Here is a 22,628-nt window from a genome sequence, read left to right on the forward strand (position 1 = left end):
AGATTTTTATTATTCATCCCATTTTACAGATTAGGAAACCATAGCTCAGAGAGATTAAAAAACTTGCCCCAAGCCCTGCTTCTAGGAAGTGGCAGAACTGGGACTTAAACCTATGCTCTTTTAACTGCAGAATCTGTGTGATTCTGAACCTTTGCCTGCTACTAATGAGCCATGTGATCTAAAACAGTTCGTTTCATGTTCATTATGGTCAGGTTTTCACATTCGCCAAGCAAACTAAACTCTGAGGAATTAGTTCTCAAACCCTGGTTGCGCATTAGAAGCCCCTGAAAAGCCTTTATAAAATACTGAAGTGTAGCTTTCATACTGAGAGATTCTGATATCATTGGTGTGGGGGTGGTGCCAGGACATCAGTGTTTTTTTAAAGCTCCCCAGGTGATTCTAATGTGCAGTCAGAATTAAGAAGCATTGCCTTAGCTCAGTACTTCTTAAACTTTAATATGCATATAACTCATTTGAAGATCTTGTTAAATGAAGATTCTGATTCAGTAGTTTGGAGGTGGGGCTCTAGATTCTGCAATTCTAACAGATTTACCAACTGCACTTAGGGTAGGGAGCCCACATCCTATCTGACCAAATCTAAATTCCCCAAACAGAGATACTTGTTGTTATCACCAGCTCTACCTAGCGAAATGCAGCTTCTACTGGCCATTCAACTCAGCTTCTATGGACCTACAATCTTTGACCCTGAGTGGCCCTGACCACCATCATCTTTACAGCTAGGTCTGGTAACTGGCTGTGTTTCATTTCTTAATAGGTTTTCAGAGATTAGGAAGCAAGATAGGAAAAGACCTAACTTAGGGCATAGTTCAAAAAGGACCTTGGCTAGCAATCGGGGCAGCAGAGAGAGTCAACCAAAACACCAGGGAATCCAGAGTAAGGCACAATGGAGGGTATGGCAAGGCTGGTTGAGGTCTAGAAGCTAGTAGAGTAATGGGTGTGTTAAGAGGTCAAAGAAAGGTGAAGGCAAGGGATAAGAGAACTGTTAAAGTTTAACTAAGGGCTTAGAAAGAGACAAGATGGCATCCCATGAGGCCAAGCTGTCAACAATCATTAATCAATCAATACTCAGCTCTTCACTATCTACTACCTACCACTCCTGAGCTGGGTGTGTGATCTGTGGGAGGGTGTGTGTGGGATAAATGATTTGTGTAAATGTTTGTGAGTCAGAGAAGAAACCTGGCTTGCAAAGGCCCTGCTTCCAATAGAGAGTGGACCCCGAGTTCCCAATTAATCCATGAAATCACTTCACAGTGAAGACCCACAGGTAATTTATTATTGAGAAGTGCTACACCTCGGTGGGGCAATCTCCTTGAACTTGATATTCACATCCTGCACGAATGTGGATGCAGTTCAGAATGTTTGGTGTTCATATTACCAATGAGAGGGAAATTTGTCCCTTTATAGGGAAAAAGCAAGAAGCAAATTTAAAGTGAATCAGACGTTAGGGAGAATTTCCTTCCCTCAAAGTTTGAAGAACCACTGATGGAAGGAACTATAGATCCTTACTCTCTGAAAATTTCAGAGTTCTCTTTCAGGTTCAAATCCTGCTTGGCCCGAAGGCAGGGCAGGGCTCAGATGGCCTTTCAGGATGATCTTCCAGCTCCAAGTTTAGTTCTGGGTTTGTGGCTTGGAAAACCCAACACCTTAACTGCTTAGATATCCTAGACACTGAATGTTTTTCACAGATTTTGTAGCAGGAACACCCTACTTCTTTGTTTAGTCACTTGAAAAGGAGGATTAAAGAAAAAAAAAAAAATCAGAGGCTTGCCACAAATAGATGGAGTGGAGCTTCTTTTGTGAAACAGTGCCTCAAATTGTGCCCATATTCCTTATGGAAACTGAAGACAGAGACAAGTCTGCTTTGTTCAAATTCAGCAGCTTTGGGACCCCTTGGCAGAATGCCATACATAGCACCCCTTGCTTCGGCGATGTTTGTGCAAAATTTTTCTTGGTGAGGCCTTGCTTTCTTCCGAGGAGCAAACAGGGTAGAAATTCCTGATCTAGCTTCGTATCACCGGTAATCTGACCTGCAAGCTTGTACTTGAATACTGAAACCTTGGGGTTCACTGCTCAAATAGAATACTTGGGAAAAGAAGAAACGGAGTAAAGAGACTCTTCTTAACCTTTGCAAATGTCACGTACTATTTATATAACATTTACCACTCTTATTTTCTACAGCCCAGGATTTTGTGAGGAGAAAGGAACAGGCATCTTAAGTTAAACTGCATTCCTCCAGGTTTTAAATTGCTGCTTCTCCTCTCTGAGGGCCAAGCTAATTGTATGGACATAATTCTTCAGGGTCTGATTGCCTCATAAACAACTTGAATTCTACTTTTCGGATAATTCCTGAAACTGGCTTTCTCATAGCTTCAGGAGGAAAAAAAAAATTTTTTTTCTCCTAAATTAAGTAAATTACCGGTCCTAAAAGACAAGTTGCTATCTGTTGGATGGAAGTTTTGGAATTCTTTCAGTCTGTGTCATAATAAATGCAACAAGTTTTTATTTCAAATCCAATCTTCTTAAATAAAAATTGTCCTTTTATGAAGACTGGACTCAGATTAAGTTTCCATTGTCTTGCTTGTGTAACCAGTAGAAGCCTGAACTTGACTGAATGAGTTGCTATGGCAAGGCTCGTGAGAGGTTTACAAATTCTAGAAAGGAAGAAGCCAGAGTCTCAGTTAGACAACCTCACTAACTGTAGGTAGATAAGAAAAGCAAACAGAGGTTAATGCCACCCAGGGATAAAGAGAACATGAACCTCTGGGAAATATGATAGACAAGTGTGTAAATGCTTGAGGACTCCTCAAAGGCATTTGTTTCCACTACAATGCAGGTGTCATATATTTGATCCTTTAATGAAACTAGACATTTTTAGACCAAGAGCTTCTAAATAGCTGAAGTGTTGGAGTGTTTTAGAACTAATATACTGTACCTTGTCTTCAAATGGCTGCCATGACTAAAAGCAGAGGTCGGTAAGTGGTAGAGTTCTGGCCGTGTCTGACCCAAAAGTTGTGTTTGGTTTGCCCCCTCCCCCGACCCCCCCAAGTGTGTGGAAATGAATTTGTTGCAACATCTTCAAATGAGGATGTTTCAAATAAAAATACAGATTTCTGGATTCTCTTGAAAAATGGGCAGGTTCTATAAGAATTGGCCATACCCCCATTTGGTCTTGATTGGCTGGCAGTGGGTAAAGGTTGCCCCTTACTGGGGCACATACCTTCCAGTTTGGCACAGGTGGACTGAGACCCACTTTGCTCATGTATGTTGCCTCCTTGACCCCAGTAGGTGTTTGGTTTTTTCAACCAAAACCAAAGCCTGGATGCTTCACTCTGGCACAGGGATGGCAGCCTATGGCAGCAAGTCCTGTAGGTGCCACCTGAGACAGGTTGTGTCAGTTTCTTTCATTCCCAGGTGAAGACAATTATTTTCTTTTTCTTCTTGAGGAGGCATTATAGCATCGATGAAGGAGCCCTGGATTGAGGGGTGGGGACTTGGGTCTAGTGATAATTTCTTTCATCTAACTGAGTGAATTCAGGAAAGCCACAATCTTTTAGTCTCAGTTTCTTCATTTGTGAAATGAAAGTTTCCTTGATTCTTTTATTCATTCAGCTAACAATGTAAGGCACCACTGTTCTGCTCCACAGGTTTGAAGATGGTCCAGAGTACTCAATTATAAAAAGAAACAAACTGATGTACAGATATGCTCTGTGTCTGGGTCTAACACCTCTATGAAAAGGCTGAAAGTTTTAAAAATATTTTTCTGGTGTTTATTTATTTTCAGAGAAAGAAAGAGAGAGAGCACGAGCATGGGAGGGGCAGAGAGAGAGGGAGAGAGAGAGTCCCAAGCAGGCTCTGCACCGTCAGCACAGAGGCCCACATGGGGCTCGATCTCACGAACCCTGAGATGGTGACCTGAGCTGAATCAAGAGTCAGATTCTTAACCGACTGAGCCACCCAGGTGCCCCTGAAAAGGCTGAATTTGAATGCCTGTGGATGTTCTCCCACAGTCTCTGATGCTCCTGGGCAAGCAGACTCTCCATTACCTGTCGGGCCTGGCAGTCATTTGAGCCAACCAATGACCCCAGACTCCAGGCCCTTTTCCTGCTAGGATGTCCTGTGTTTTTTCCCTCTCATCCAACACTTGCCTCTTCTGCTACCTGGCCTCTCTCTTTTGTTCTCTTCCTGTCTCCATCTCCCCCAGCCTAAGGCTTGCCAGGAGCTTAGCTTTTAAAGTCTGCCATAGAATTTCTGGAGAGAGAATTCTTTTGGCTTTGTCCCTTTGTTGTTTTTCATCCTCACCTTGACAATAAGGACATGATTCTCAGTTTTACTCTGTAGTTTGGTTTACTGTTAACCGCAGTTCCCCCCCCCCCCCCCACCCTTCTTTGCAGCAGCTGTTCTTATTCTTCTAACCAGTTTTTAAAAGGCTTGAATTTGGAAATATGGTCGCTGTGCGCCTCTTCAGAGATTCATCCATAACTGTCAGAGCCTTTTCATTCCCTGTCTTTTGTATAGGTTTCTTTTATGAGCAGAGTAATTTGCATTTGTCTTTAATTCTTAATTTGTCTTTGCATTTACTGTGGATGTAACATGCAGCTGAATTTGCATTTTCTTTTCACTTCCCTTCTCATGGACTGGGGCTGTCTGAGGTGTAAACCATGGAGACATTCAGGAGATGTTTGCTAAGTGGCAAACTTGGCTGCGCTGGTTTTATCTTATTCTCCCCTCCCCATACTCTGAGTTGTCTTATTATATTTAGGTGCTCTAAAGTGTAACCAAACATAGCCTCTGTTTTCCAATCCATTGGTTACTTAATCCCATTAGCCATTAAGCTGCATTTGTACTCATCAGAAGAAACTTTATGTATTAGATTCTTGAGTACAGAAAGCTGGGGATTTAATTCTGTCCCTACCACCAACCATTTGGATACATATCATGTAGCTTTCTGGTCCTCAGTTTCTTTGTGGAAGAGGACTGATACTATGTTTCTGGCTATTTCAGAGTTCTCCAAAGGTACACGTGGTTGGATGGGCGTGGAACCTTTTGAGGAGTGTCATACTCTAGACAGATATAAAGTATAGTGCCCTGAGGACTCCAGGGAGCACTGCCCTTCAGCACTCCACTCAGTTTCTGCGTGGTTGATGATATAACTTTGGCTCCATAGAGTTTCACCAACAATGGCCACTGTGTTTCAAATCATATCAAAGTTTCCTATTAGCAAAGGTAAAAGGACCAGGTTAAAATCCACCTGCAGCCTCACCCTAGGGGCTTCTCTTCAATGCTGTGACATAACATTTAAACAGAAGGTTAATGCCTTGCACTAAACCTGTAGTCCTGATGTGCCTACAAAAAGCATTAGTTCTAATTACTCTTCATAGAAAAGCAGAGAGTAGAATGTTGAATATTCCAACATTCAATTAAAAGGTTGTTCTTGAGAAATAGGTTTTTTTAAATATATAAAAACTGTGTTATAGAATGTTGAGAAAATTGTTAGTTGCTTCTATAGCCCATTCTGTAACAATGTGTAATTTTTTGCCTCTCTCAGAGAGAGGAAAATTTTAAGTCAGTGTGAACTAATTGTAGGGTTTATAAAAGTAGTTTTCAACAAAGTCCAGTGATCCCTTCTCACCACTTCCTTCATCAGCCTAATTACCAGAAGGCTCTTGAGACATTGGAGGGGTGTGTAGATTTCTTATAAAATGTACCAGGTCCCAGAGAAAGGGCCACCCCCTTAAACCATGAACCTCTTCCCTCCCTGCCACCCACTCCTGCCCCAGAATTAGATCTTTCTCTGTTGGAAATGTTTGAGACCTATGGACTTAATAGATTTATCTGAATCAGAGGGTCAGTTTGATAGGTTAGAGAGTGGGTCCGTTTATTTTCTGGCTAAGGATCCATTCCCTCTCAATTCTTCTTGCTACCCCTTTACTACTCCAGGAACCCTTGTTTTGGGTTGAGGAAGAGGAAAGATTTCAGTTACTTTGCAGAGATCTCTGCTCCAGCTGGTTCAAATGTGGGTAATAAGGATTTTGGTGGGAATCTAAGCCCACTGCCCTCGAGATATACCCCCAAACCCAGAGGCCAGATTGCAGAAAAGAAAGAGAAAAAGAACTCAGGTTGAGAGGTCAGAAAGGTGCAGGGGACATCCCTAGGAAAAAAACAAAACAAAACAAAACACACACACTAATTTGAGATAAACTGAGGAAATCGTTGCTTTTCTTGAAATTTTAGAATGAAAGGTTGGGTTCAGAGGGTTACGTTTTATTTTACAACCTATCAGCAATATTTCATTGTAGCAGGAATGTTCTTCACTGCAATCTTTGTCGTTGCATAAGACACTATTGTTTTCTTGAAGTTTACCAGAACTTGTTGACAGTATTAATTCTTAACTATGAATCAGAGCTAAGGAAATGGATTTATTGTCCTATTTACCCTTGCCCGAGTGACGAAACACAAACTTCATTTCAACTGATTTCTTTGGAAGCGGCTTCCCAATTTCTGTGGTTGGGAGGACAGGCCATTTCTTCTTTAAAACTTGATGGGCTTCAATGGGGCGACTATAAATTCTCTTCTGACCTAATACCTCGCCTAGGGGAGGGTTATTTTCTCTCCAGATTGCTGACTGACTTCCTTCCTGTAGTGCTGGAAAGCCTTGTTCAAAGATCTCAAAGACTGGCTGCATCTCTTTCCTAATGAAGCACCCTTAGCTTGAAGCTGGGGGAGAAGGTCCATCTGGCTTCTGCCATATGTGTGTATGCTGTCAAACCAGTAAACATAGCAGAGTTTGCTGACAGTGAGGAGTTTCAGTTAGTCAGTCATAAATTAGAGATGAGATATGCTGTGTTCCTGCTGCTGCGAGCTTTCACACTCCAGAAAGGAATCTTTACTTACCTATCCCGAAGAAGAAGAAAACGTGGATCAAGGATGGCATCTGATGGGGTGCCACAGCAAGTCCAACGCACATATACTATTCAGAGACAGTGAGAATATGCACGGGATTAGGAAGCCAAAATCATTTCCTGAGCACTTGACTTCTATCTGTTTGCTTACACAGTGGTACGTTGGCTCTTTTGTTTTAACACATATATATCTAATTATGGGATTTTCCCCCCACTTGGGGTAGGTACTGGGGAGCAATTCCTTGAAGAGTCTTCAAAAACACTCCTGTGCTGGGTGAACATATGTATAGTTTCCCCCCCAATGTGCCTTATTCTTGTCTGATAATCAGATAGGGAGACAATAATTAAATTTTAATGCGGCTGTCTTTTTAAAGAGAAAAGTGCTTTCTGACTCCTAATGGCAAAATTTCATTATTATGATTTTAATGCTTTTAGACCAAAGGAGAGTTTACATTGAAGCTGCAAAGAAGCACAGCAAAACTATTCCTTGAAGACATATTTGTTTCATTTATGGGCTTGTGTTGAGGTGTGTTTTAATGCATTACATTTAAAGCAGACCATGATATATTAGACTATTTCAACATTTAAACCGGAATAGCTTCAGATAACATTGCTATCTGTATCTGAAGGTATTACCACAGGAGGGTCATAATTTCTAAAACAGATTATCACACTTTTTATTCTGAGCACCTTTCTTACCGAAGAGGTCCTGTGACCCCCACATGTCTTCAAACCTTCTCACTCTAAAAAAAGAGTAAGATGTTAAGATACTTACAATAACATGAGAAGTGGAAAACTCATGGCAATCTATTTTATTTGATTAGTTCAGAAATGGTCAGCCCCTGATCTCAGCCATGTTTTGTTTCTTTGAGGCTGGGATTTAGGGCAGGGGCAGAAAGGTGATGACAGATGGGGTAATCAGAATAAGGAAGTTTCTAATTCATAATAAAAGGCTGTTTGGGAAAGAGGAGGGGAGGGGGCCAAGATTATGGTAGGCAAGAAAAGGGGACCATTGGTTTTATTCTAGTCCCAGAAATAAACATTATAGGCCCTTTGAAATTCCCTGTCTGATACCTACTATGAGTAGGATTCATATAATTTTAGAAAAATTTCATATCTTGCATATGTAATTGGTTGTGGCCATTATTTAATAATATCCCAAATTGATACATTGCTACAGTGGGTTGAATGGTGCCCCTCCAAAATTCTTGACCACTTGGAATCTCTAAATATTACCTTACTTGGAAATTGGGTTTTTGTGAATGTGATTAGTTGAGGACCAAGATGAAATTATTATGGATTAGGGTGGGTGTAATCTTGTACTTTCAGTATTATACCACTGGTCACATTTAGTTGTATGTATGTACGTATGTATTTAATTTTTAAGTAGGCTCCGTGCACAACATGGGGCTTGAACTCATAACCCTGAGATCCAGAGTCATGTGCTCTACTGACTAAGCCAGCTGGGTACCCCTGTAATTCTTTAATTCATTGCCTTCCCCATTAGAATGTAAGCTGCATGAGGTCAGGCATAGCATCTAGTTTTGCTCCATATTTTATCCCTAGTACCTAACTTTGTGCCTGGTATATTAGGAGTTAATAAATGTAAATAGTAGTTACTATTGTAACTGTAGTACTATTGTACTATTAACTGTAGTTAATAAATGTAAAATTGAATGCATAAACACATGTAAATACATATGGATATACTGGAAAGGTTCTTATTTGTTTTAGGCAGTCCATTTGGGGGGACTGTCCTCAGTGTGGCCTGGAATTCTCAGCCTCTTTCCAGAGTGAATACCCTTAAATAATTGTGCTCTCTCCAGATCAGAGACTTGCCCTGGGGTGCAGTCTTTGGGACCCATTCTTCCCAGCTGCCATTTTTTCCAGTCACCATGTCTTTAGGTTACCTCTTTCCCAGCCCTAACCTTGACCTACACCCCATTCTCTCTCCAGTGGCTATAAGATGGAAGTTTACATCAGAATGGCTATGGGAGCATTCTAAAATACGCTTGTTCAGACCTCTACTACTTTCCAAATTCTGACTTGGTAAGTTTGGGGTGGGTCTTCAGCATTTAGGTTTTATAGAAGTCCCATAGATTATTCTGGCACACAACCTGGTCTTTCATGGCGTCTAAATGTGTGGTGTGACTACTAGGAAACCAAAGAGTGTGAAAGTCACATGGCAGAGGGCCAGAAGGAGAAAGATGTTGTCTGTAACTTCTGTCCACCAACTAAGGCCTGTGCCCTTAGTTGTACCTATGGCACATTTATGCATTCCTCAATGTTCTTCCAGGACTCATGACTCTTCTTTTATTGCCTAATCCAGAGGAGTGACCTTATGGTGACTCTGTCAGAGGATTGTCAAGGCCACGCAGACCACGGGAGGAGATATTTGAGGTTGGTGGAACACTGTAGGGCTGTCTAAATTGTAAACACAGCTAACCTCTTTTGGGGTTCATATGACGGGAAAGTTTTTCTCCCAGCTGCATAACTGAGGCTGGCTTCTGTCAGTCTGCAAGAAAGGGGACCTGGCACTTTGCTGTGGTGTCACTAAGTGTTCCACTTTATGTAACACAGCCTTTAGAACATTGCTCTTAAATATATGTTAGGATTGGGCTATTTAAAGCTCAAGACTTATGCTGCTCAGACATGAAGCACAACACTCTAACATAGCTTTAAGTTATGCAAATTGTTTCTTCTCAGTTGCTGCAAGAAGCTTTGTTTTGTGATATTAGCCTAGGGCCAAACAGGTAGCGTGATATGAGTAGGCAGCCTTCCTACTACCTCTTAAATTGAAGGCTTCAGCCATTGCTATTCTCAAACATCCAAACAAGGTAGAAGCAAGTCTGAGGAAAGATGTGATGAGAGGTGGCACGGACCGGTTACGTACAGCCAGCAGCTGACCAGGAGGTATAACACCTGGGACTGAGGTTGGCTGCAGCACCGGAAGGGTGTCCACTCACTTCTCTGTCTCCCAGTCTCCACTTGGTCCTAGCTGGCCAGGGCCATCTTTCTAAAACCTAAAGTTTTTCTTCTTAAAAGTTTTATTTTAACATTGGCATACATGAATAAATAACAAGCATCAATAGACATCACATATCGATAGCCTCATGTCAGCCAAATCTCTTTTTCCCTCAGAGATTTTGTCTAACTCGGATCCTAGTCAGCCCCAAGGCATTGAAAGTCCAGAGTTCTCTCATGATTTCTATCATTTCCAGGCTCATCCCCTCATGTCTGTTTCATTACCTCCATCTCTCTGGGTACAAACTCAGCCCAGTTTACAAAAGCAATCCACTTACTCAGCATTTTGTAAGCTTTGGTGGAATGTATTCATATATATGGAAAGGAGTCACTTCCTGCTAGGCATGGCCTCCTGCTACTCTCCTGGCTCCATTCCCTTCCTCTCTCCTCTGCTCCCACCTCCTCTTTCTACACTCCCTGTCTTCCACACCCAACCCCAAGTCATCCCTGTTATGTAGAGCAGTCTGGTCTCTGGGGCCAGTGGAGGGAGGTGGGGTTCAGCCTCTATCCCTGAACCTGCAAGCCCAACCTTGAACGACTTACTGCTTTTGTGATTCACCCTTCTTAGGGAGCAGTCTTGGTTATGGATGATTTTTTTCTTCCTTGGTATATATTTGTTTGATATCTTACCATGAGGTAAGGTTTATCATGCATATGTATACAATGGAAACTGTAGAAATTTTAGAATGTACAGGTGGGTTCTCCTTCAGGCAAGCTGTGTGATGTTATTAGCCCTAAGCTATATAAAACCAGCAAGACGTTAAAGCTTGAAACTGCACTATTTTGGTGCAAGAGAGAAAGTGATGTTGAGGAAGAATGAGAGAAGAATTGGCGTTTTTAGGTGTAGATGTGCAACTTCCAAAGCGAAAGGTGGAAAAATATATAAACCACCCTATGAATATTAATAAGAATACTTTGCAAGGCACTCTGAGTTCTCAGAAGAAAGACGCTACATAAGCACAAGCTTTACCTCATTAATCCTAACAGCATCCCTGTGAGAGGAGAGCCAAGGCAGATTATTCCATTTTAAAGACAAGGAAATGGAGAAAGGAGGAGACATAACTTGTCCCCAGCATCATCATTACCTCTGTTGCTGAGATCCTGCAAATCTTTCCTCTATAAAGTGTCCTCGCACAGACCAGCCTCACTGCTGCATCCATTAAATCCTTTACTGCTGGACTCTGTTCACAATTTCACCTGTGAGGAAAGAGACTGGGCCCTCAATATTTTGCATCTCTCCCTCCTATTACATCCAGCAGAACATCAGGGTCGTAATAAGTACTTAATAAATGCTTGTGGACTGATGAACAGTCATTGCACTATGGAAGTGACAGTGGTTTCACTAGCCATATTTTCTTTTTTTTTTTTTTTTAATGTTTATTTTTGAGAGAGACAGAAACAGAGAATGAATGGAGGAGGGGCAGAGAGAGGAAGACACAGAATCCAAAGCAGTCTCCAGGCTCAGAGCTGTTAGCACAGAGCCCAACGTGGGGTTCAAACTCATGAACCGCGAGATCATGACCTGAGCTGAAGTCAGATGTTTAACTGACTGAGCCGCCCAGGCTCCCCTAAAACTAAAGCATTCTAGAAGTTCCCTTTGTCTATCACCATCTTCTCAGATTTAATCAGTGATACATCATAGGATTAAGCACAGTTTTAGTAATATATTTTGGAAAAGTAACTATATGTGCATAGTATAAAATTTTAAAGGTTTTATGAGAGGATATTCTGTGAAAAATAACTATCTCTTTACCCTTTCCTAGGGCTTCTTGGTTCCCCTTCCAGAAGCAATTGTCATTACCAGTCTTGTGTCTTTCCAGGGATGTTCTGTGCATATACAAGAATGTATATGCATGTCATTTTTTTTTAACCCAAATGATAGCATATTGTAGACATTGCTCTGTACTGTGCTCTTTTTGCTTAGTAACATATCTTGGAGATTGTTTCATGCCAGTATTTATAGCTGCCCCATTCGCAGTATTTATGTGGACATACCATCATTTCACTACTTTCCTACTAATGAATAATTGGTTATTTTCCATCTTTTGCTTTTATAAACAATGTTAAAATAAGTGTTTTTCTACATATGTCATACTGCATATGTGCAAATTCCTAGAAGTAGAATTGCTGTTTGAAGAATTTGTGCATTTAAAATCTTGAAGGATATCGCTAATTGCTCCCCATAGAAAAAAGTACCAATATATGCTTCCAATCACAGTGGAAGAGAGCACAGTACATTTTAGAAAAGCCATATATAAGAGACGAAAATGTGGGGAAAGTACAAAAATTAAATTGTAGCATAGTAGCATGTCCCAATGAAGATGTTGATGGCTAACATTCATATATAGAGCTTACTGTGTACCAGGCCCTGTTATGAGCTCAGATTCATTAACTCAAAACGGGTCTGTAATTATTAGGTGATTTTATTTGAAGGACTTTAAATTGGTACATTGCCTAATAGTTATAGTAGCTGATATAAAAAAACATTTTGAATATCTCCTAAGTATCAGATATAGAGATAAACATAGTAATTCTCTATTATTTAATCCTATGAGGTAGGTATTATCATCCTCATTTTTTTTTTTTTTTGATGAGGAAACAAATTCAGGTTAAGTAATTTGCACAAGATATGCATTGGAATTAAAGAAGGCCTCTCTAACTTTCTGCTACACCACAATGGCTTGTGTGATTTGGAAGACTAACGATACTCAATTAAGAATTGAAATGGCATTTTCCTAAGGAAGAAGGTTATAAGTCCAATGGTATTGGACACGGACGTCGAAATATATGTATTTTGAACTTGTCTGGAGAAGTAGAAACCACCTGGTAATCAAAGGATATTTTCTGATGTAAAAATCTCAGCGATATCACTGCTCTCTCTCACTTAATGAAGGTCTTAGAGATAGATCTGTCATTATTACACATGATGACCCCATGTAAGAAGGAACAGATTTTAACCTCAGCATCATTTTAGAAATTGACAATTTAAGGAAAAGGAACATAAAGGAGTAGAACACAAGTTTCATTTTCATGTTAGGATATGCAGCTGAGCTGGGACACTATCAGTGACCAAAATTTGAGTCCTGTGGTTACTGCTGTGATGAAATCCTGTGGAAAAGGGAGTTTCACTTCCAGACACAGATTGACCACCAACAGAACCAAGAAGACCCATGCAATCTTCTGCTGGTTTTTCTCTACCAAAGACAACTGGCTGTGAACCTTTTGCCAGAAGCCAGGGATGGCAAGGTATACCTTCTGTGAGTTTGTGTTCAAAAGATGATAGTGCTGGGGCATTGGGAGTATCTTTTTAATAGGGGTATTTTGCATACTGAACCTCAGTGAGCAGTTCTAACACTATTAATTAATTTAGTTCAATAATTACATACTGTGTTCTTGGCAATAGGAGAATATCTCCATGATGCATCAGCCGGAGGGTACATGAAATGTAAACTCTTGTCTTTATGTACTATATGCAGAGGAATATTTAGTCTAATGGTGTAGCTAAAAACACATACACATGAGAAGCCACAAGACATTCCTCCAACAAATGTTGCTCAGAATCTACTATGTGAAAGGCACTAAGCCAGTTCCTCAGAATACTAGGTTCACAGGAAAAGAGATATGGGTCCTTGCCCTCCTTATTTACAGTGTAGATGGGGAGACAGATGATTGAACAGTTACACCAAGTGAGAATTACAGAAATAACTGCTACAAGTGTTCAGAGAGGTTATGCTATTGTAGGTTGATGGAAGAAGGCTTTAAGTAGAGGGTAGATATGGAAGTCAAAAATGCACATTACCAAATATTTTTATTATCTTTTTTCTGCATAGAAGAAATTTCCTAGTTAGAAGGTGGGTATGGAATCATAAGTGCTGCTAACCAAATATTTCCATCTTTCTTTTTTCTGGGCACATGGAGAATTATACTTTCCCACCCTCTTTGAAGTTAGGCCTGGCTGTTGTAACTTGCTTTGGCCAAAAAAAGCAAGATTGATATGTGTCACTTCTTTTTAAAAATTTTTTTTTACTTTTCATTTTAATTCTGGTACAGGTAACATACAGTGTCACATTAGTTTCAAGTGTACAATATAGTAATTTCACAATTCTATATATTACCCAGTGTTCATCATGATACACGTACTCTTAATCCCCTTCACCTGTTTCACGCACCACACCCCCCCCCACCACTTCCCCTCTAGTTAAACTATCAGTTTGTTCTCTCTATTTAAGAGTCTCTTTTTTGTCTCTTTTTGCTTTGTTCATTTGTTTCTTAAATTCCTCATGAGTGGAATCATATGGGTATTTGTCTTTCTCTGATTGACTTATTTCATTTAGCATTATATCCTCTAGATCCATCTATGCTGTTACAAATGGCAAGATTGCATTCTTTTTTTCATGGCTGAGTAATATTCCATATTGTGTGTGTGTGTGTGTGTGTGTGTGTGTGTGTGTGTGTGTGTATGTATATATATACCACTTCTTTATAGATACTTGGGCTGCTTCCATAGTTTGGCTATTCTAAATAATGCTGCAATAAACATGGAGGTGCACATATTTTTTGAATTAGTGTTTTCATATTCTTTGGGCAAATACTTAGTAGTGAAATCACTGGATCATATGATAATTCTATTTTTAATTTTTTTGAGGAAACTCCATACTTTTTTTCATTGTGGCTATGATATGTGTCACTTCTTGCTTTAAACTTTAAAAGCCTCATGCTGTTAACCACACCTTGTGGCATTGGTGTGCTGATCCTCATAGACACATGTGTTGAGAGAAAGCCTCTGTCAGTCATGGTCCCCAAAGGATCTAGTCTTGGTAAGGTGTACAATGCTGTGGTTTTAGCCCACTGAGATTCTGGAATTATGTGTTTCTGTAGCCCATTCTGACTATTCCGTTCATTTACAATTTTTAGTGAAGATTTATTGAGGAATTCTAAGCATTATGCTCAGGTGCTAAGAATAAATCATAGGAAAATACATATAAAGTTTTTTTTCTTTTGTTTTTTCTTAATTTCTTAATGTTTATTTATTTTTGAGAGAGAGAGAGAGACAGAGTGCAAATGGGGGAGGGCAGAGAAAGAGGGAGACACAGAATCTGAAGCAGGCTCCAGGCTCTGAGCTGTCAGCACAGAGCCTGACATGGGGCTCGAACTCATAGACTGTGAGATCATGACCTGAGCCAAAGTCGGATGCTTAACTGAATGAGCCACTCAGGTGCCCCAAAGTTTTTTCTTCTTTTAAGGCTTATATTCTAGTTGCACGGAGGCTAGGAGATGAAACTGAAGGCTAATAACAAACAACTGAACAAGTAAAAACATAATTAGATTTTGATTATGATAACTCTTACTGTTGGTGAGATAGAGAATCCCTATTTAATAGGAAATGTTTTAGACAGGGTAGTCAAAAAATACTTCTCTGAAAAGGCGATATTAGTAGCTAAAATCTGAAGGATGAGGAAGAATCAACATGAGAAAACCCAGTGGAGAGTGTTCCTGAAGGAGAAAACAGCAAAAACATCTGAGGTCAAGAAAGAAGATGGCTTATGTGGACAATAAAAGACCAGTATGGTTTAAACAAGGTGTTTATAGGGAGGTGAATGTGGTACCAATTGAGATCAGAGAGTCAAGAGTCAGTGTAGTAGACTGCAGTGAGAAGTTTTTAATTTTAGTTGAGGTAAAAATGGAAGTTCGTTGCAATATTTTATGCAAGAGAGTGATGCCATTTATATGTTAAAAAGACCACTCTTCTCTGGGAGAAGGCTGAGCATGGATGTAGGAAGGCCACTTAGAAGACTCTTAAGACATTTCAGAAAAGTGACTTTGGGGACTTGGTTTAGGGTGGCAGCAGTGGAGATGGGGAGAATTGGGCATATTCGAGATATATTTTGCTAGTATAACACACAGTATTTGCAGATGAATTGAATGTGGGTAGATAGTAAGAATGGTGGCTAAAATTTTGGTTTGAGTTAATTAATAGTATCATTTCCCGAGAGAGGGAGAATTAGAGTAGAAACAAGAAGGAGATGGGAGAGGTGAACTAAGAGTTCTGTTTAGATAAGTGTAATGTGCATATTAGATATCCAAGTTAGGATACTAAGACAGAGCCTGGGGCTTAAAGCGAATGTTAAGCCTGGAGGGAAAATAAGGAGTCCCCAGCAAACAGATAGCATCTAAAGCCATGTGTGTAGATGAAATAGATTAGGGAATGTTTGTGGATAGTAAGAGAAGAAGAGCCTAAGCCTGAGACCCCATGCGCTCCCAAATTTAGAGGCTGAATAGAAGAGTCATGGCAGAAGACTGGGAATGAGTTACTCATGGGGTAAGAAAAAAAGTGGCAGTGTGGAGTGCTGGAAGCCAAGAGAAGAAAAATTAAGAAGGGAGGACATATTGACTGCTACAAAGGGGTTGGTGAGATGAGAAGACTGATCTTTTCATTGATTTTGGCACAGAGCTGGTTCTTAGTAAATTGAACAGAGCAAATTCAGCGGAGCTGGATGCTAGATTGTATGGGGTTGAAGAAGGAATGAAGACAAAGTGAAAAAGTAGAGAATTTGTAAAAGCCAGCAAGGAAATGGTCTGATTGATAGATGGTGGGTAGATGAGGTGCATGTGGGACAATGGAGATTTTTTTCTTTTATTTATTTTTACAGATAAGAGGTTCTAAAGCATGTTGTATGGTAATGGAGATGATTCAGGGAAGAGAAGGTAAAAGAGAGGGGGGAAGGAAGGAGGAAGAAGAGGAAGGAGGAGAAGGTGAAGACTCCAAGTACAAAGTGCTTGAGAGCATATAAAGGTATGAACACCAGCAGAAAAGAAGGCATTGACTTTGACCTCAGTGGGTGATTAGAATTTGTGTGGGCAGAGGGAAGTGGAAACATCATTAGCACAGGTGTATTTGTGGTATTTAAGATGGCATTTTGGTGAAAAACAAATTAGTAGGATTGATTGATTAAAGCCATGGCTTTATTAGGAAAATAGTACAACTAAAATTGGAAATACCTAATACAACTGGAGACTCAGAAAGGAAGCTTACTCAGTGCAGGAGTCTGTGCTATCACTGCCTTGACAGGCATCTATCTGGCCTATGCTCAAGGTGAGGGTGGATTGCAAAGGCACTTACATCTGAACTAGCTTTGGGAATTCATTATTTAGGCCATGAGAATCCAGAGTGCATTTTAGAGCAGGGGGGCTTGATGAAAACAATATTTTAAGCAGGTTATCAAGGAAGGAGCATTTAGGAGGACTGAAGCAGGAAGGCTGTGGAGGTGGAGAGGCCAGGTGGGAGGTCTGTGGGACAGAGGCCAACAGCCTGGTGGTACTGGGATTGCAGAGGAAGGGAAGCAGTGTGGTGGATAACATTAAAGGCTGTAAGGGGAAGCATTTAAGATGGTTGATATCTGGGAGGAAGTGTGAGGAAGGGGTGAGGGCATACATTTTTAAGCTTGGAGATGTTGTGAACAGAACAGGGTAAGTTAGAGATATGGAACTGAGTTTGGGGGGTAGTTCTCTTATGAGTGATTTTTGAGTCAGTGAGATTAGATGAATTTGTAGACAGAAAGTATGGACAGAGGAAAGCAGGGCATAGAGGAGAAAGAAGAATGAGGGAAGAAGACAAAAATGAACAGTGGAATAGAGAATAGAGCTTCAAGAAGAAAGCGTTCCTTGGGATCAAATGCAACAAAGAGGCGATTCAGCTGGTGTTGATTGCTAATGCTGTACCTGCTTAGTTTCTGAAGTGTTCTCACAGTGTTTCATTTCATTTACAAGTTTTAGGTCTTCTTAGTAATTCTCAGAGGTAGGGAGAGGGTCAATATTCTCACTGTCAGAAAATATACTTGCTGAACATTGCATGGCAACTTCCACAGAGCTATGGGTCTCAAAATGAGGTCCCTAGTGCAGTGGCAGCAACCTCACCTGGGAACTTGAAAATGCAGATTGTTGGACCTCATTCCACACCTACTGAATCAGACACAGTGGGGTTGGGGCCCAGCAATCAGTGCTCTAACAGGCTTTCCAGGAAATTCTGTGGCACGCTAAATTTGGGAACCACCATCTTCCATATAACAAGCACATGGCAGAAGGAAGACAGATGCCAGAAGGTTAAGAAGTGAATGGGAAGTAAGAAAGGAAGGCAGCTGCACTGGTTACTTTCCCCAGCTAGGTCTGACCTCATTTCCTCCACTGGTGGTTGGAGGGTGCTCATTCAGGACCTCTGGGTTCTGCTTTTTCAGTACTATCTTGACTTCCAGTTGACCATAAATTGCTTTGGTAATGCGTTTATTCAGTACAATAGTATTTGTGGGAGTAGGGATTTTTTTAATTAAAAATCAGATTTTGTTAGTGTAAGGAAGAACCATATATATATGTTCTCATAGTGCTTAACAATGGTGATCCACATTCCATGATTTCTTAGCAGGGACTCATTAACATCTCTGTGCATCTGTAAACTACAATGTCCAGGCATGGTTGTGCTATGGCTATTTAGGAGAAATATGACAACAGACTGATAGAGCAGTCTGAAGTAAGAAGTGCCTAAACAAGCATGCGATCTGCTCTTGGGGATATTTGATAGTCTTGAGGATCTTTGGGGAAAGTTGAAAAGTAGGACCTATGAGAGTTGGTTAATAAAAGATGACTGTTCATTTGGTACAGGTTAGTGAATTAGCATGGTGTTACTTCAAGGAGAGGAATTACAAAAACTTTTCCCTTTAACAATTTGTGTTCTCTAAAGAAGAGGATAAGTATGTTGAATGTAAATGTTTTCTGTCTCTGTCCCTGTTTATCAGTAACGCTTTCCCTTGCCCCAGTGTCAAAATAGAGTTCACTTTTTGACTTAGATAACTGGCTACTGATCCATTGAACCCCACGTCCTCCTTGACCTTTCCTCCTTGGCATCAATGCACTTTCTAACTTTCTTGGCTCCTGGCTCTAGCTGGGAAGCTCCTTACCTCTTTAGGGTCTAACATATCTGTGTTCTCTCTCCTTAAGGACATGATTCTTCATCACTTAGGCTTAATGTCTTTGGGTGTTGTGTATGGCTCAAGGAAGGAGGTAAACAGATTCTGAAGGTGCCATGTCTGTGTACCAGTTGTTTTTCCTTCTTCTATTTTGGTCAGGCATGTCTTCCATAGTCCAAGGGGTCAGTCAGGGTAGGAAACACCACATTTCCTAGTCCTCAAATAACTCCTGCCTGAGAGAATTCTTGATTGACTTTATAGAAAAAAAAAAAAAACAACGCAAAAAATGCTTTTGGCAATCTGCAGTAGGACAGATGGAAATGTGCCTGGCAGCGTTTGATGTTCTAGGATGAAGTTTCCATCATCTTTTGTCTAGTCACAGAAGGTACTTTGGAGTAAGGAAAGTAAAACTGAGTTTGATGTGGGCTCATTTGGCTAGATATATGCTAGTCGGACATGTAAGTTTTTGGCATGGGTGTCTAGTGTTTTCTGCAGTGAATGGGGAACTGAGTGAGCATTTGATGAAGAAAACATAAGACCTCAACAATTGCAGCAATGGAAAGAAAACATTAAAATAGGAAATTAAAATCCACACATGTGTCTGTAAGTATCTGTAAGCGTAGACAAAAACATGTTTATGGGCCAGACTAGAGCAAACTTAAGGAAAGATCTAGGTTAGATCAACTAAACAATTGAATACAATTGGCAAGTTTACTGAGCTTAGGGGCTGAGCAAAGGTGTTCTGCAGTTTGTATTTTTGATGTGTGTTGTTAATTAATTAAATGCATGCAGCCTTCCTGTGAAGTGAGTCAGTGTTCCTCATTTCACGTGTGAGGAAACAAGGGCAGGAAGGATAAATGACTTGCCATTTTGCCAACCAGTAGCATCACCCTAGCCATATTGCTAGAATTTCCAGTGGGGTTTCAAAGAAAGACCTTAATTTCAAATTAGTCTGGGTTCATGTAAGGCCACTGAAATGAAATTTTCATGTCTGTGAAGTCACTCACTTGGTCCTGCCTCAGAGGTAGATAATGGTCAGTAAGAGTCTACTTGGAAGGTGTGGAGATTTTAAGTGCTTCTCATTGTGACTTAAATTAGCACTTGTCTTGCTTTCTTAGTATAAACTTGCCATCCCTGAGTGCCACTTATGTGCTATACAGAACAAAGAGCAAGCTTGCTGGAAAATTAATTAATTCAATAATTGGTGGCAAAGGACCTTGAAAGTTTGCCAGACCAGCAGCCCAGTGTGATTTGTAGCAACAGAACAGAAAAATACCTGAGGAATGAGTTTCATGTTTATTTTTTGGGCACAGTAATGATCAGCAATGAGGGAAAGGGGTCAGTGAAAGTAAATGTTATGGATTCAGTTATTTTCTTACATGATGGGAGTTCTCTGTGTGGAGTAACCCCCTACACAAGATGGAGCACTTGGTGTGTTGGTAGAGGAGCAAACTAAACAGATTGTTACAGGGCAACTAACTGTGCTTTGGAGGACTGAATCAATCCACACGATTAGTGAAGTCAGTGTGCCTCCTTAAGCAAACTGTGCAGAGAGGGCACAGAAACCACAGAGTCTGAAAATGGAAACAGGGTTTAGGAAACAGCCAGGATTTTGAAGGATAAGATGTTACCTATGGGCAGTAGTCGTGGGGTGGCTGGGAAGGAGGAGAATGAAAGTCCAGTATTAGGTTAGAGAGAGGTCCTCCTGGAAGATAGGGACGTTTAGGCTAGCGGGCGGTGGAAGATTCCGGTTGTGTGCTTCATTCCACAATCTGTAAATAGATTATTACTCTTGCATTTTGCCAGTGGGAAAGGGAACTAATTAATTAGAGGAACAGGGGATCTTACAGTATTGGGACACTTTGAATTTCAACGGAGAAGTTGTTGAAGTGTTTCAGAATGAGTCAGAAGGAGCTAAATGTTTAGGGGTGCATGGGTTGTGAGTGTATGATTCATAAGGGGAATTTTGTGTGCTAAAAATATCATTGAGTAAGTGGGCTTTCCATTTTTTTCTTTTAAACAGCAAAACTCTAATATGATGTGATTATATTCAGGAAGCTATGTTTTAAAAATCTGAAACTTAAATAATTTTGTAGATAAATTTTAGTATGGTAATTTCTTATAATGACCTTTCTTAAATGAATCTTGATAAAAATATCAGCAGGTGTTGAATGGCTGCATGAAAAAGATCATGTCAAGTTCTTAAGGGGCCTCAGAAAGAATATTTATATTTATAAATATTTATAAATATAAATATATATAAATATTTATAAATATAAATATTTATAAATATAAATTATTTATATAAATATAAATATATATTTCTAATCTAAAGCCCTACTTTCAAGGTATATCAAAATACCCAAAGATTGTTGTACTCTTTCTTTCTCTAAACTCTTTCTGGGGGCCTGTTTTTATAGGAATAATCCAAATTGGAAAAAGTCAATGTGCAAAGATATTGATTAACATATTTACAATAGTGACATAGGAAAAACATTGGAAATTACAACAATACCCATTTGATAAAGCATGCTATTTATGTTCAAATAACATTAATAAAATGATGGCAATGCAGGCTGTATGGGGAATATGGAAAAAAGTATGTAAACTTATGTTACATGGAAAGATTAAAATAATAATAACTAACATTTACTTAGCATCTATTAGGTATTATCTCTGTTTTAAGTCTTTTAAATGTTTTAACTCACTTGATTATCACAACAATCTTAAATGGTGGGTATTATTATCACCCTCATTTTGCAAATGAAAGAACTAAGAAAGGTTATGTAATTTTCCAAGGTTACACAGCTAGAAAGAAGTAGAGCCAATTGGCCCCAGAGACAGGCATAAAACTGTATCTACCGTATGATTAAAACTATTTATAAAGCATATATGAAGAGAGAATATGTTCATTTTCAAGAGTGAAAACACTTCTTATATATAACCATATTTCTACAGGGCGGTTAGCTTCTGTGGTTGTCTACTTAACTAGCCATGTAAATGAACATGATCTTATTAAGGCTCAAAGTACTGAATGGGATGTGTGGCTCCTTTTGGGAACACATTGGAGTTCTTTTTCTGGCACTGTGTGGGTAACCTGCAGTAATAGTGTTAGCTATAGCTCACCATTTCTTTTACTCTCTGTGAATCTGGTTACACACAATTGGAGGCCAGAAGAGGTGGCTGATGTTGGTGTAGATAGAGCTAAATACAACTCTGCCAGGTGGTACTACCCTTGGAGCACATTGTGGATGCTAATTTCAGACTCATATGAGGCTATCTTATAATATTATTACATGACATTTGATTGCTATTTACAGTTCACCCGTCATTTTCATCATCTCATTTGATCTTCGCAAAAAGATTTCCTTTATTTTGCAGATGAAGAAAGTGAGATTCAAAGATAACTCAAATTGCAAAGCCTGAATCCAAACCCTACTATTCTACTCTTTTGCACAAAGATGTGATCATACTATATATACCTCACAGTCCTGTATATATGTATGTATCTGTCATCTATCTAACTTCTCTGTAACTTGCTCTTCTCACTTAATACTATATCATATACCTCTCTCCAAGCTAAGATGTAAATCTGACTTGTTCTTTGAGTAGCTGCATAATAACCTGTCCCATATGGATGCATCGTGGTCTGTTCAACCATTCCATTCTTGTGGAAGTGAAGGTGGTTGCAAGTTTTGGCCATCACGAACACAACTGCAATAAACAT

General features: G+C 39.9%; 1 long non-coding RNA gene across 3 annotated transcripts in view; it reads left to right on the top strand.

The window, feature by feature from the left end:
- LOC132673643 (uncharacterized) overlaps positions 1 to 22,628 on the top strand; it is a 78,990-nt gene that overhangs the window by 46,578 nt on the left and 9,784 nt on the right. For all 3 annotated transcript variants that reach the window (XR_009608143.1, XR_009608144.1, XR_009608145.2), the window contains exons 4-5: positions 8,877 to 8,969; positions 12,982 to 13,190. This is a non-coding gene — a long non-coding RNA (uncharacterized LOC132673643). The remainder of the gene's footprint in view (positions 1 to 8,876; positions 8,970 to 12,981; positions 13,191 to 22,628) is intronic.

This window comes from Panthera onca, chromosome C1 (genome assembly GCF_046562875.1).
Source record: "Panthera onca isolate mPanOnc1 chromosome C1, mPanOnc1 haplotype 2, whole genome shotgun sequence".
Classification (NCBI taxonomy): domain Eukaryota; kingdom Metazoa; phylum Chordata; class Mammalia; order Carnivora; family Felidae; genus Panthera; species Panthera onca.